This window comes from Ischnura elegans, chromosome 6 (genome assembly GCF_921293095.1).
Source record: "Ischnura elegans chromosome 6, ioIscEleg1.1, whole genome shotgun sequence".
NCBI lineage: Eukaryota > Metazoa > Arthropoda > Insecta > Odonata > Coenagrionidae > Ischnura > Ischnura elegans.
The window spans coordinates 50,630,554-50,645,181 of record NC_060251.1 but is presented as its reverse complement, the minus strand read 5'-3'; the positions used below and the strand labels follow the sequence as shown (position 1 = coordinate 50,645,181).

The 14,628-nt window shown below is 38.5% G+C and overlaps 1 long non-coding RNA gene and 1 other non-coding gene across 2 annotated transcripts in view; both read left to right on the top strand.

The window, feature by feature from the left end:
- LOC124160349 overlaps nt 1-13,328 on the top strand; it is a 58,474-nt gene extending 45,146 nt beyond the window's left edge. The window contains exon 2 of the long non-coding RNA XR_006865143.1: nt 13,043-13,328. This is a non-coding gene — a long non-coding RNA (uncharacterized LOC124160349). The remainder of the gene's footprint in view (nt 1-13,042) is intronic.
- On the top strand, nt 11,224-11,296 carry Trnaa-agc. Its single transcript has one exon. It is a non-coding gene; the product is annotated as a tRNA-Ala (tRNA).
- Nucleotides 13,329-14,628: the final 1,300 nt, after the last annotated feature.

Genomic DNA, 14,628 nt, shown 5'->3' with positions numbered 1-14,628 from the left:
AGGAACTTGATCTTGGCACAATGATTGGCGCCGTTTCCGAGTATCCCATGACCCATAGTTCGAAACCTGGTCTACAGGAGTTTAATTCGCGCATCGATTGACCATAAATACAAGATCCTTTGTTTTAGAGAGACCAGATGATAATCCAAACGCCAACAAACACTCAAATCTGGACCTCTAGTCTGAATTAACAATGCCGCTTGCTCATAAGGCCAAAGGTGGGTTTGCAGCATAAATTTCCTCTACGGTTAAACTATCCAGTACGAAAAATATAGTCCAAATAAAATGAAATGCAATACGAAGTTCTGTGGGTAATCAACAGATCATACATTCAAAGAACCTAAAGTACGATGGATTTTGGTAGCTAATAACATAAGATGTCAACTGAAAATACCAACAAAAAATATTTTTATATTCACCAACCCAACGTGCAAAAAATATCAATACAACGTAAAATAACAGACTCCATGCGTAAAATAACAGACTCCATGAAAACTGAGAGTTCGAAAGATTTTCCATCTTACAAAGCGGCATCGAGTTTCCTTCGGAAGAGATCAAAGAACAACTAGTAACAGAAATTCTATTTATCTTGGACGATATTTAATGAAAAGGCGCTTATTATTATCAATGTAATCACAAAATATCATCCAAGTAAATCAAAGCCAAATCTGGTAGAGATTGGGTATTTTTGGCAAAACATTAGGCCAACAAAATATATTCTAAAGACCAGGGAAAGCACATGACAAATTCTTTATGGAGCCATAACTTCGATCCATCAATCAATTCTTCGGCATCATTACGTGAATACTGAGAAGAAATATTATACAATTACATAAGATAACAAAAAAATATTAATAAATCAGTCAAAGCTTCAGTTGCAGAAGACATTTGAATAAAGACAAAAATATATTATTTCGCATAAATAAATGTGCATTAGAAAGGAAAAATAGTAATAATTTTATTTGGAACATAAAGAGCTGTTTCTAATAAAACAAAAACATCCGAGGTAAACAGTGCATAGGAAACTGAAAATGCGTCTCTATTAAGGCAACGAAGAAGGTAAATCAAATAGTATGAATTGGCAAACGGCTTTCCTGTAGGATAAGGAAAAGACTTTGCATTTTGGTCATAAATTTCTCTTCTGTCTTTTCCAAGTTCTTGGCAAGTATCTAAGCAGTGATTTTTCAATCTCGTAACTAATTCAGATCGAGAAAAATTTTTATCTCGCTTATATTACATTATAAAAAGTCACGACAAAATATGTCACGCTCGGCTCCGAATGAGAATAATAATTTACAACTGTGGGTGCGGTTGCGAGAATTACGAAAGGAAACAAACTCAATTACGTCAAAGATCTATTGGATTGAGAGTATCTTGTCCAAGAATAGGTGAAATAATCGCATTTTCGTTCCTTCTGCCAGCCAAAGCCACTCAGCAGGTGCAGTGGAAAAATGTTTACAATTTTAACAACCTGCTAGCAAGATATTTTAAGCGAAATCTTTACACACCTGTTTATGCTGTCTTTTTTATAGCTAGTATCACAGAGGTTCTGCATTTAGCAATTACAACCTACCTATAAATTTGATTTTATTTCCATGAGTTCAAAGTCGCAACAATTATAGCACGACATCCAATACGGAATTATTACGCCAATGAAATGAATGCATATATTGCAATATGTCTAAAAATGACCTATCCGTGCCTATAGGTTTCAGCAACGAAGTGAATTCATGTCCTCCGTGTTTCTCTGCGCTCGCCCATCTCCCCGAGACAACTGTTTCGCTCGTATTTCGCTCGCAAACCCCGTGGCAAAGCAGAAAGACATGAGTCTACTACCGATGATTACCTCAAGTTATCATTGGTTCTGTAAACTATTTCGTTTCGATATACCATTAGTTGAGGACCCAAACAAAGCACATCCCTAAAGCATACACCATTAAATAACTCAATAACATCTTCAGCAAGCACTACCTATGGTGGAAAAAGAATCCCGACGCCTTATAAGTTTGTGTCGCCGCCATCGGTTTTCGAGAAAATCGGTCTCCTTTGGGAAATAGGTATCAGAATGGGTTGGACACATATTCACTGATTTAAAGTGAAGTTTGGTGTAGATAGGAGAGGGTACATTGGTCCATATCACAGTGCCTGGATTTTTGTAGCATGAGTCCACGGCATCAGCCCGGATTTGAACCCAGAACCCTTCGGACAGTCGCCAAACGCCAAATCCGATAGCCATTACCCCTTACACGCCACACTCCCTGGAATTTAACTTCAGAAAAAAACTATGATGCCCACAATCGTACGCTCCAACCGAAAGGCAAGAGTACCTATTTGGACATGATCTCTGCATTAGACGTTAAGTAAGTCCAGAATATTAATAAATAAAAACGAACAAACTTCGTATTAATCCGCCAATTAATTTTCGTGGTATGACTAGTTTAGACGCAGCGGCGTCATCCTCGTGTACCTATGGTACATGGGGATGACGAAAATAAATTGGTGGATTAATACAAAGTTTGTTCGTTTTTAATAATTGAAATGAACTTCCACAAATTTGAGCCTGTGACTATAAAGATTATCCAGAATATTACTGGAATTGAGAGGGAATTTGATATCCCAAATTTTCAGGCTGAGAAATTACCACTGGAGTCAGGGTTCCTTGTAACAATTTTTAAAGCAATGAAGAGGCAGATGCAAAAAGAGAAGGAAGAGAGTAGAGAAGGCTGGAGAAAAAATGAAAGGGGGTGGTCAAGCACGAAAAGCTATCCCGAAGAGGGAAGTGGAGTGATTTGGAGGTATAAAAATGCGGGACAGTGTAGTCCCTTTCCTACACAGAAGCCACGAAAGTTGGCGTGCCAGCAGTACCAGCACACTCGTCTTTTAGCCTATTCCATTAACAGGATCCTAAGACGACGGTGAGTTAGTGGACAGCTGCGCGGATTTAACACTGAATAGCGCATAAGGGCTTGAGAAGAAGTGCGGATAATGAAGGCCGCAAGGAGAGAAAGGACACGAGGATAAGGTGAAAGTCCAGCGGAACTTAAAAGGCTGGCCGGTAGGTGTGAACAATACTGACTTCCTCCTCTTACCCCCAGTGGACCATAAGGAGGGACAAGGCTTTTTGGCTACCGTGGACGGTCATAGTCTGTTACTGCCCTTTAAGTGGGTTGAAGTGGGAGCAGCGTGTAACGATAATTCTAATGCTGCGAACGTAACGCGTTTGATTTTAAACAGAGGGAGAACGAGGCAATCTTTATTTGCACAACACTCGCCCTAATAATTACGCAAAGGGAAGCATGATAGCCCAGTGGAATCAATATTCGATGTGTTTCCTGGGCAAATCGATTACAAATACGAGTGAAAACACTTGGATTTTCATCTACAACTCCCACCCTGTCATTAAATTAACAAAAAACACGACAAACTGATATGCTTCTCCTTTCACTGCGCAATCACTATGGCCGACAGCATTTTTGAGACTGTAGATATTTGACCGAAATTAACTGCACAAAGAGTGACATTCAGAATGGATAACTTTGCACCTATGCGCTTGACAGAGTACAGAGCCACTTGTTACATGCAGTGCTTTGGAATTAAGTGGGATTAACATCAAAACGTTTCGTATTACACTACCCTCAAACTAAAGCTGTTATCAATTACTACGTAACCAATTTGCTCTAAATAGTACCTCACAATATTACCTCTGTGCCACTAAGTAGATACTTTTACATTACAATACTATTACATTATACGGGTTATCACGAATTCCATCATCTTTCCATAGTCTCTTTCCACCAAACGCATTTAGCGGTCCTTCTAATTACCAGATCGATTATATATTTTATAATGACGTTGTACCACAGATATTTCTCATAAAGGAGACTCAACACCACCATTAACTGACACTATCTTGAATACAATAAATTTGATTTAGCAACTTAGCCACATCAAATGCACTTGTTAACATGAAAAACTTAAGATTTCAATACAACGAACGAAAAAATTAATGTTGTCTCTGAATACATACCATTTTACTCTAAGTTAGTGGGCACATCAGATGAAATAAAGTCGAACACATTTGAGCAGGTAAATATCTTTTACGATGGAAAAGGGAAGAAAAACTAGATATTTGCTAAAGTTTACACCAGAATATTCTTTAACACATCACCCAAATACTATTCAGGATTTATCTATAATCGAACTCATGTCGAAAGCCTCCATGCTTATAGATCAAACCGCACATTCTTCCCAAATCATTCATTACACAGGCCAACAATGAAAAAAAAAATTCTGAAAATGCCTTATTCCTATGTTTTTGAAGTTGCTGAATCTAAATATGATGGTTTTAAAGTTGTATCAGCCACCATTTATACACATTTTACAGTTAAATTTATGAAATCAAGCAATAATTTTAGAATTTAACAGCTTTCTTATAGTTATAATAAAATTTGTAAAGTAGGTCTAATGAACGAAGATAATGGGGGTTACTGTTAGTACTTCACGGAGAAGTTCAGCAAGCGATTCATCGCAGAAAAAGCTACACAAGAAGCTTCAAGGAAAAAAGGGAAAGAAAATGTAGACCAATTCCAGTTGACAAGTGAACCCTGTATTATCACGTTGTAGTAAATACAAACAATTTTATCACGATGTAGTGAACAGTAAATACAAACAATTTTATGATGTAACACAGTGTTTCATTGATTTCCCTGTATTCCGTATAGGGGTATTAGACTAAATATTAAATACATATTGCTTGGAAACTATTGGTGATACAAAAAAACTAAGGCCAGGTTTGGATTCGGCACATAAAAATCTATAAAGATCAGCTGTTAAAATAAAAAAATTTTCAAACAAAATTTTTTTGTTGGCCTGTGTTATTGACGATGCAATTTTTTTATCATGGGTACACGAAAGCGGCCCATGGGTTCACGAAAGTAGTCATCATGCTGTGTGAATCCCAAGTGGAAGCGTGGAGGCTCAGAGGAACGGAGGGACAGAGGAATTTCTCATTGTTCAAACCCCGGGCGAAGCCTTCGGACGCGCCACCCAAAAATTCTCGGAATTGGAGGTGGTTCAGGGAAAGAAAGTCGCCCCCATACCCTGAATTACGCGTATGGATTACGTTAGTGCAAGAAATAATGTGCTACACAGCAAAAAAATCGGTTTTTTTAATGTGCATTCATAAATTTGCATTCCTTTAAATATTTTGGTAAATATAATGTCGGATTCTGTGTTATTGATGCATTATTTAAATATTTCTATCGTATGTACTATTTGTTGACTGTAGGGGCACACTTGTTTCAGAAAAATAAATGTCATTTTCTATTCTTAGTATTTCTAAAGCCAAGCCTCAGGTGAGCTCTGCCCTCACCAATATAAAACTAACATACTGATCGAATCACTCAGTGAGAGTGATGTATCAATAAAAAGTTATGCAAACGAATAATCAGTAACAACAAATAACAAGATGCTTTCGAAAAATAAAAACCGGGGCTACTCCTGCGCCGCGTCACCAGCTCATTAGGGAAAATAATAATTTACGCGATGGAGCACCCTGAAGGGAGTCGGAGAGAGGGAATAACAGCTACTTACCTGCGGTGCGAGGGGGGAAGAGCATTTTGAAGAGGCTTGCGGGAGGATGCGGGGAGCCCGAGCGTGGCATGAAAATAAAGAGGGGGATATACCGGGAAGGAAAAAAAAAGAAGAGAAAAACGCCACCCGCGTGTGAGCGCGTGCCCTGCGTGTGCTTTCATGTTCCTGCGCCCCGCCGCGCCTCTTTTGTTCTCCCGTGGTCGAAGATCCTTGGGCGACACCTGTCCCACAGCGAGAACGAGATCTCTCAAGCATTCTACCTTTACTTCCACTCTCCCTCGCACGCACCGCGTCTCCTCTGAAAGGATGTTGTTCGGAGACCTTATCTTTGATGGGGAAAACTTCGGGTACAGCGCTAAGATAGAACAAAGCCATGATGTGTGTTCCTCCTTTTATTAGCCATCAAGTACGATACTTAACGTTGCTCCGTTGGAAAACAATGAGTGTCTTCACACAAAAATTATTTGGACAAAAATTGCACTTATAGTTCACTATTCAAAGAGTATGAAGACCGTAAGAAGAAGTCGTAAAAATAAATGCACCGCATGCCATATAAGCTATAGTATAGACAAGCTATTAATAACATTTTGAAGAACATTTTTTTTTCTCAGCAAAGAAATGAAATTGCAGCGAATTTATTATTTTATGCATTATTATTTAAAGGTATTCTTCCCGCAAATGTAGATTTACATGGCTTATCTTGATAATTACTCCGTCCACAGTTTCCCTGCAGCTCTAATATGAGCTCTTGCAAACAGAGTAACTAACGGCTTTCAACCTTTCTATTCACCCTATTCTCTTCCACCCACTTCCCCGCTTTCCTTAAAATCTTTCACAGCGGCTCAGTACTGGCTCCAGTCAACACCTCTGTCATCTCCGTATCTCCTCCAGCAGTTCCAAGTTGATATACATACTATCCGCTGTAAAATTCAATAACGTTCGGGGAATAATATCTCAAAGACCGCTAATTCCGTTTTAAAATACACCAGACCAAAGCTCGTTTATTTCTCCAATGCATGCCGAAATACTTTTTTCAATGCATGTAGAAATATTTTTTTTTATATTTACCTCATTATATGTGCATATAAACTAAATTTCAGCTGTTTATCTGCTTACCAGTCGGATGTATTGAATTTACGGATTTTTAGAAAAAAAACTGATAAATATATGCACATATCCTTTTCATATGTCATAGCTAAGGACTTTTTTTAGTAGTCATACGAAGTTTTATTGCTGTATTTCAAATGACGATTCCCACCGCTCAGACAAACCTCGGATTGGGAAACGGTGTATCCCTTTCTCTTTCCAGCTGGATTCTAGCACTTCAGCGCGCTGGCACCCGGAAAAAAATGTTAAACGATATGAGCTTAATTTCTATCAAGATACCATTAGCGGGTCAAAAATGATGAACTCATAGGTTAGAAAACGGTCCAAAAGGCAATTTCATTAGATGCGCAGTGCAGAAAAGATCGTAGTTGTACATGTGAATCGATTACTTAAATACTGTGGATGTATTTGCAAGAAACTTGTAAAGTATTTTATGGCATAGTCATAGACGTATTGAGTGCTAAGAAATAAAATTATTTATCGATGATTACGATCGCAGAAGTATTTTTTTAAACTGAATGGATAAGCGATATCTCGTTTCGCCAACTCGACTTATCCATGATAATCTCAATAAACGACGAATTTAAGTTACTTTGGATACCCTTAGTTCGTGAATTATCCGGTTCAGAATGTTTTGAACAGACGTCTTTCAGTGCGGCACGGAAGATAATATATTTTTGATGAAATATGGCTCCACCACTAGTAATTTCCTAAAATCACAATTAGTTTCCAGCTGTTTTAGCAATACATTACACGGAAGCATTATCCAACTACATAGACTGAAATAGTGTAAAATATCAGCCAACATGGCTGAAATCGTCCATGTAAACCCAAAGTAATCTAAGAAGAGCCTTCTAATGATAAGTACCACTACATAATCTCAACTGTCGTCACAAAATGAACACGAAGCTCTCCGTAAGACGCGAAAAACAGCAGGCACATATCCTATTCTTCCAGACAATTTCTAAAAGTATAAAATAATTCAACATTATAACATTAATTAAATAATATGGTGATATGAAAAATTACAAGGTTCTCCATAATACGGCAGCGCTGTAAATGAGGTTAGGATTAATATAAGCCTTTCCTGTTACTGACATTCTTAAGGTCATCGAATCGATGTTGCATGGATATATTCACTCTCAATACAATTAGCAAACGAATGAATATGCTTAAAATAAAATTTATTTTTTCCTTTTCCGACTAAATAGCTTACACCACGGGAAACGTTTATTTACTTGTCAAACGGATAACTCAATATCATTGTATCATTTTCATTTAAACGAAAGCCGCTATAATGATGACTAAACTTGGCCTGGCCGCCTCGGTGGCGGCGGGGTAAAGTCCTCACCTGCAAACCCAGAGGTCGCGGGTTCGAGTCCCACCTGGGTAAGTTACCCTTGTCCAGGGCATGGATTTTTGTGATTACTTGATTGTTAAATGTTATCAACCCCTATGTAAAGGCCGAACAGTGCTGTTTTCGGTGGTGTGTGATATAAGTGAAGGACCTTACATGGATCCCATTATAAGCCTCTCCGTTCAACTGGAAAATTCAGCCCATGGTCACCTGGGCTCATAGCATAGTCACGAGAATACAATCACAGTTCATCATATACTCCGGTCTTTACACATAAATTACAATAGTGACCAATTGTCAATATATTAAAATAGATTTTCAATAAGGACTAATAAAGAATCACGGTCGAGTTGAGGCTTTAAATTACTGAAATATAATGTATTTCCCATCCTCGTGGCTTGCAGGCAAGTGCCAAAAAAATAGTGCGTGGTTATCGCCTTTCTTATCTTCCTTGTTTTTATTTTTTATCTTGCACTTTATCTCTTTTTTTACGAATATTGAAGCATACCTTCTCTCAATTCTTCAAGTTGAAACTTTCTCTATGATATGGGAAACAATTTACCATTTCCATTGAGTGAAGCTGACCCTATGAATATTGACCAATAAATTCTGCCGCGAATTCTTTATCATAACACAATGTTGCTTCTAAGTAACATCAAAAATGTATTCATTTGCAGCTATATTCAGGAAAGATTAAATTACGTTTTCTTTTGTGGTGTAAAGTTTAATGGAGAAATATGTAGCTGTAAAAATAATTATGATTGAGCAGAAAATTTTGAAATTTTTAAAATGAGAAGTCTTGAAATTTAATTTCTCCCAGAAGCAGCTCTGTGTTAGAAAGGGTTAATCCATCACAATTAGTTACGAGTTTTAACTAACCGAGTCCAAACATAAGTATAGGCTAGATAAATAATTTGTAAAACCTCATTACTCCTCTGAGACTACCGCCTCGGCATAACTCCGCATGCTGGATAAAATTAGCATTAAAATTACAATATCACCGACACACTTCTTGGTTTCGGAAAGTTATTGAAAGCATTTTAATGTGCATTCCTCTGATCAAGCGACCAAGTTAGTGAACCCGATAACGTACACCTATTATCGCGATAAGGAACACTAAAAATTCTTTTGGACATAAATTTCGTAAAAAACAGGCTCAACTCTTATTTTTTCCCCAAACAAAAATTCCTAGGAATAAAACTCACCCCAGCATGAAACATATCTTTTACTACCCTTTTGAAATTACCATAAGAAATATATAAGACGCAAGAAAGTAAAATATCATATAGCATCCGGAGAATGCAGGGAGCACAAAAGATGGAACCAACAATAAATCAACAAAAGGACATCTTTCAGCATAAAACACAATAAATTGGAAGTGAAGGGAGAAATAATTTCCAAAACTATCGCTTCACGAAAACCAGGGACTAAAAAAGGTCGCCGCTTTTATTCGAAGTAAAGAATATTTTGAATTCATGAAAAAAGAGAAATCTTCCAGAAGAAAAAAACAGCTACAAGATGCCTAATAGATAAGGAACACAAGGGCTCTTTCCTTTCCCTTTGAGGGTTACGAGGATCCGACAAGTGAAGGCCCCTGGTCCCAAACACACTCCTGTTTTGGATCTTAGGATACATTTTTCGTGTCATTTCCACCAAGTATCCTTATCCCGATGGCCATCTTTCTGGCAGGTAGCAGTGTGCCACAAATCGTTTTGACTCTCAGGTTACAGAAAGTCATATGCCCCCTCGCAAAGAACCCACTCTCCACCACTGACTACCAGGCCAATTCATCTTATAGCAATGAAAACATTTTAAAAATCGAAATATTTACACTATTGCAGTCATTCAGTACGATATAGGTATCTCTAGATTTTTTTAATATCCAAAATTGGACAAATGAGGAGACAGGGTGCGAATTGAAGAGGAGGTATACGGTAGAGGCAGCTGAAAACCATGGTTTGGAAAGGAGCACGAATATTACATTACTGGAATCCTTGGGAAGGACACTTGCTAAACAAGTAAGGGCGAGCAAGAAAATAGGGTTCATAGATAGACTGAAGATTAATATGCTTTCAGCGTATGTTATGGAAATTCGATGGCAACATAGAGGTAATAAGTAAAAATCCGGAATATTTTAAAAAATCGATGTAAATCTTAGATAAACCTTAGATAATAGTAGTCAATAGCCTTAAAAATTCTCCCTATATTTCACTAATAATAAGTATGAGGGAATCGCTTTAAAGGTAAAAGCGCTGTGCTATGAACCCAAAGGGTCTTCGTTCGAATCCGGATGAAGTCTCTGGACACATTCACACGCAAAACTCTCCGGGTGGGGCGTTATATAGATCAGAATCTCGTAATAAACCCGCAGCGCTCCAATAGGAGTAAATGGCATCCATTTCCTAGAATTAGTGAATTATAAAAAGCAAACGGGTCAGTTTAGAGCGAGCCACGCCTAATAAACCATCCTCTTTGATGAAACACGGTTTGTGCTTCAGCCTGAATCACACTATCATTTTTCCATCCCTCTAAGAAATAGCCTTAACGATAGCTTTAGCGATAGCTTTTCAGGGACCTATTAAATGATCGCTCGACCCATCATTTTCTGAACCACGCGTTTATTCCCACCGCCCCTTTTCCAATCGCTTTTTCCACCACTTTCCGAATTTACAACCGTCATTCATTTAAAAGCCTAGCGTGACGCTACAATCGCTGTCAGCGGCCGTGCGTTTAGATTGGCTGAAATACGGTGAAAGCTGTGGTTTCAGCGATGGAAAAAGGGACGTGCTTAGCGATGGGAAAAAGGGTGGTATTTCCATCCCTTGAGCCATCGCGGAAAATGATCGCGTGAAACGGTCATTTTTCCGCCATCGCTGTAGCTATCCCTTCAAAGGTATGGAAAAAAGTGATCGTGTGATTCAAGCTTTAATTGCAATGATCAAAGAGCGTGCCGACATGGCATACACTACAAAAAAACGGAATCCGATCGCATAGCTTTGAGTGGTACTTGGCACGCACACAGCGAAGGCTTGGCATCATCAGGAGTGCGAACCGCCAAGTCGCACAGGTTGGAGCAGTTGGAAGGAGGGTTGGAGGCACGCCAGCAAGGCAGCTGTTGCTGTCGGTGGACAAAATTGTACCCTCAGCTACTACCCTTCACTATTACCGGGGGCGTAGCTCAGATGGTAGAGCGCTCGCTTAGCATGCGAGAGGTACCGGGATCGATGCCCGGCGCCTCCACAAACTTTTGTGCCCATTATGTTTTTTCGGAATATGTTTTTATTGTTACAATTACAATTCAATGCTAAAACAAATTAAAAACTTTTGAATCTAAAGTAATCAGTGCGGTGTGCTTTTTTTATATTCTTACAAAGTCTCAAATTTTGATTAAGATGGCTTGCTTTGATTCTCAAGTTCCTTCATATACTTCGCGTCTTAAAAATCCATTTAGCAAGAATTTTTCTCTTGAATCTCATATTATATTTAGAAAATCTAATTAAAAATCATAATTTTAAAAAGTGAACAAAATATTTTACAAAACCTTCCCTTACACTATCTACGCAGCGGAACCGCCGACTGTAACAAATACCGCATATTTCCTACGCAATGCGTCAAAATCAAGTCACGAAAATAAAAGTGTTTCGAAAATAATCTTGCCTTGAAGTAATAGAATTTATCAATGCAACGTTTAAGTAGAGATCGCCCATGATATCGTTCCTCAAAGAAGACTACAGCCGAGACGTATCAATCCTCAACAAATTCGAACGAAATCCGTACATAGCTTATGCTTTCCGAGCAAACGTTCGATGCCAAGAAAGCGTCACTACCTAACCTAATTAGCATCTAAAACGTCTTTATTGATCCACCAGCTCCGTTGAGGCCGACGAAAGGGTAAAGTTGGAAAACGCTCCACGGAAAATACCCCTCTGTTCGCGATTGCGGAATTTCTTCTCGACGATAAATATTCAAGGCATAGATATGTTTTATATGATAGAAAGACTCGCTCGCTCTCGCAGAAAGGAGCACATAAACTTAGACCCTTTTATAGCTTTGGATTTCTCATCTCGTAAGAACAAGCATATATTCTCTTTTTGACTATTCGAAAGTATTTTATATATTAGGAAGAGTCATTTTAGAATTTACAGTCGCTTTAAGGTCTTTCACAATGTTTTGACGGCATTTTCTTGTCTAAAGTCCCGCGTGAAGCGTTTCCAGACAGGAGTGCTTTCAGTTTCAGAAAGAGGTACTGGCCCCCTTAACTTGAATGTGCGAAAATTCATACACCTGTTGAGGTGAGCTCTTCCCTTCCATAACAAACATACGGGTCGAATAGCTGAATACAGACAGATACACTTCAATATTGTACGCAAACACTTAGTGAAATAGTAGAAATATCTTTTTTGTGAATCATAAAGGTGAGAGATTCACCTCATAGACGGAAAAACATTATTCCATGCCTTACATGGAATCCGTATGTTTTCCTGACTTACAATAGTTTTCTGTGCTTGTGTAGAAATCGTTTCCAAGAATAGAAAATAAACTAAAGTGATCAGTTTTCAATTCATTGTATTTACTTGGCTCGACAGGTCGAATCGAATGAAAATATACCACCCGCAGATTTTTAAATTGGTATTTAAACACCGCGCTATTCAACGTATGTGTTCTGTCATTGATTAATTATTATTCAAACTGGTTTTTTGCTATCATAATAACCGACCTACAATAATAAGAGTACTTCAGATTTTCCAATCCGAAGATATGGCCTTAAGAACGTTCACAGCGCTGAAGATAACCCAATTGCATGATTCATTTTAACAGCATTCCGTGCGATAAATTTAGAGGCACACGATTCATTTCCCAAAAAACGACGTGAATAGTGTTATGAAGACAGTTTAAACTGGATTCATCCTATCAAATCGAAAACAAAATGTTGCCAAAGGTTAAGGTTGTTTTAATGGGATAACTCACTCACCCGTTTCTTTTCAGGTCCCATTACTTTGAGAGAAAGAACGAACGTCATGCCAACACCTCGCCTCGGACTCCAAAGAGATTGAAGATCACAAATTCAGTGGGAGGTAGTGAAGAGGAAGAGCTGAGTCACCAATCAGGCAGACGAGGGTGGCGACCCCAGGCGATGGCGGAGTTCCTCCAGGAAGTTTCCGAAGACACCCTCGGCAATTCATCTTTTCCATCCAAAATCCTGTTGCAAAATAATAAGCGAATTATGTAATGTGTACAAATTTTTACATAAAAATATAAATTTAAAAACATATGCACATTATTTTACAAATTGAACTCCAGGTTATTTTTTGAATTCCTCAAGAAGTGTGAATATCTTCATTTCAGAAACTTAAAACACCAGCAGCATGATTAGCACACAGCTTACCATACTATACTTCCTACTAAAACTTTTAATTTAATTGGTAAGGTAATTTCTATTGGCATAAATCTTTATAATGGACAACTGACTAATTTTTTATATGTAGCTATAATCGTTAACTCCCGTTCATAAATAAATAAGTTGACAAAAAAACTGGGTGCTCTCATGAAAAACTTCATCTATATCAAGGATAAGCAAGTTTCTTCAGGCTTATGAGGTATATGTATCAAAATATCATCGCAGAAATCATATAATTCAATTTGTGAACGACAGCTTCCACGCCACGCGCCGTCCCCAAGACAAAAACGAAATAAATCTCGTTCTATGTCGCAATGCAATTCTCAATATATCCCACATATTACAAACAAAAAGGATAGTTTTGAAAAAAGATAGATTTGAATTTACATTGCTTCATTAATATCCCTTATTCACCTTAAATGAAAGTTAAATTTGGTAAGAAACCCAAGCACCGCGTACTCATTTTGATAGTATCCAAGAATTTACCAAAGCATCCAATTCTTTGCATTAATATTGACATTAGTTTTTCGGCGTCAGAAGACCAGAAATTTGCGAAAAAGAAGGCTAACCACTGTAAAACCGCCGCCCATGATGTTTTGTTTGGCTTGAAAAGCAGCTGAAAATGGCCTTAGCATCCTCTGCTTCCCCAAACGCCCTTTTCCCTAGATCTCCTTCCTAGGATCTCTGGCTAACTAGGATCACTTCCTCTATTCACTATCATCGAAGGAAATCGATAATGGGCCGTGCTAGGTCTAACCTATGGGTCAGCAGGTGTGCCACTTCATTTACGACCAACGGTTGTTAGCATCATGATTAATGCACCACGACGCGACGCGGCCTAACACAGGGAGAGAGCATTGTTGCAGCCAACAGTATGACGAAAATGCAAGCCAATTTTTCCTCCATTGGCAGGACAGAACGATAGAGCGAAATGCAGCGGTTTGCTAGCATTCGCTTCGTTTACCTTGGAGAGCCTGGCCGGTTTTGTGCCCCGGCTATTGACTCCTCCGATACAAAAAAATGCCGCACTTTACATCATTTGTAACCTTTTTTCTAATGCGGTTAAGTACTCCCAATTCTTCCCGCACCTACTAACTGCCCCTGCGTCCCGCCCCTTCTCATACTATAGCGCCTCCAGCCCTCACAGTCCACTATCTTCATCTGCACACAGTTT